This window comes from Marmota monax, unplaced genomic scaffold, assembly GCF_021218885.2.
Source record: "Marmota monax isolate L192 unplaced genomic scaffold, Marmota_monax_Labrador192_F-V1.1 WCK01_AAM20220418_F8-fsc00104, whole genome shotgun sequence".
Taxonomy (NCBI): domain Eukaryota; kingdom Metazoa; phylum Chordata; class Mammalia; order Rodentia; family Sciuridae; genus Marmota; species Marmota monax.
In genome coordinates, this window is record NW_026693836.1 from 318,385 (window position 1) to 320,134 (window position 1,750).

At 33.1% G+C, this 1,750-nt stretch overlaps 1 non-coding gene across 1 annotated transcript; it reads right to left on the reverse strand.

The window, feature by feature from the left end:
* Positions 1-494: 494 nt before the first annotated feature.
* Positions 495-601, reverse strand: LOC124105282 (U6 spliceosomal RNA). Its single transcript, XR_006855690.1, has one exon. It is a non-coding gene; the product is annotated as a U6 spliceosomal RNA (small nuclear RNA).
* Between the last annotated feature and the right edge of the window lie 1,149 nt (positions 602-1,750).

The window sequence follows — 1,750 nt, forward strand, 5'->3', positions numbered from 1 at the left end:
CAGGAATGAATCCTACTTGATCATGGTGCACAATTTTTTTGATGTGTTTTTGTATCCAATTCGCCAGAATTTTATTGAGGATTTTTGCATCTAGGTTCATTAGAGATATTGGTCTGTAGTTTTCTTTCTTTGAGGTGTCTTTGTCTGGTTTCGGAATCAGGGTGATGTTGGCCTCATAGAATGAATTTGGAAGAGCTCCCGCTTTTTCTATTTCCTGAAATAACTTGAAAATTGTTGGTATTAATTCTTCTTTAAAGGTTTTGTAAAACTCCGCTGTATACCCATCTGGTCCTGGGCTTTTCTTGGTTGGTAGTCTTTTGTTTGCTTCTTCTATTTCATCCATTGATATTGGTCTGTTCAAATTGTGTGTATCCTCCTGACTCAGTCTGGGCAAATCATATGACTTAAGAAATTTATCGATGTCTTCACTCTCTTCTATTTTATCGGAATATAGGTTTTCAAAATAATTCCTAATTATCTTCTGTATTTCTGTAAAAAATATGGAACGCTTCACGAATTTGCATGTCATCCTTGCGCAGGGGCCATGCTAATCTTCTCTGTATCATTCCAATTTTAGTATATGTGCTGTCAAAGCGAGCACAGTATTTTTTAATTTCATCCCTTATTTCTTCTATCATTCATTGGCCATTCAATAGCATATTATTTAGTTTCCAGGTGTTATAACAGCTTTTGTTTTTTTTTCAAATATTTTTTGATGTTGATGGTCCTTTATTTTATTCATTTATTTATATGTGGTTCTGAGAATCAAACCTGGTGCCTCACACGTGCTAGGCAAGTGCTCTACCACTAAGCTACAACCCCAACCCTCTGTTTCTTATTTTATCATTGATTTCAAATTTCATTCCATTATGATCTTATAGAATGCAGGGTAGTATCTCTATTTTTTTTTTTTTTTGTATTGGCTAAGAGGTGCTTTGTGTGACCCAAGATATGGTCTATTTTAGAGAAGGATCCATGTGCTGCTGAAAAGAATGTGTATTCAATCATTGAAGGATAAAATAGTCTTTATATGTCTGTTAAGTCTAATTTGTCAATTGTATTTTTTATTTCTATAGTTTATTTATTTAGTTTTGTTTGGAGGATCTATCCAGTATGACAGCAGTCTGTTAAAATCACCCAGTATTATTGCATTATAGACTATTTGATTCTTGAAGTTGAGAAGAGTTTGTTTCATGTATGTAGATGCTCCATTATTTGGGGCATAAATATTTTTGATTGTTATATCTTGTTGATTTATAATTTCTTTAAGCAGTATGAAATGTCTTTCTTTGTCTCTTCTGAATAACTTTGGCTTCAAGTTTACTTTATCTGACATAAAGATAGAAAACCGTGCTTGTTTAGACTATCCATGTGAGTGATGTTTTTTCCCATCCTTTTATCTTCAGACTATGGATGGCTATGCCTATGAGGTAAGTCTCTTAGAAGGAGAATATTGTTCTGTCCTGTGTTTTAATCCAATCTGCTAGTCTGTGTCTTTTCATCGGTGAGTTTAAGCCATTAATGTTCAATTATTATTGAGATATAATTTATATTCCTGGTCACTTGGGTTTATCTTAAGTGTTTAATTTGATTTGGTTTCTCCTTTGATTGACTGTCCCTTTAGTGCATTTGCTTCCTTGCTGGTTTTCACTTTTTTTTTCTTTCATCTTCATTAAATACTTTGTTGAGAATGTTCTGTAGTACAGGCTTTTTAGTTGTGAATTCTTTTAACTTTGATTATCATGGAAGG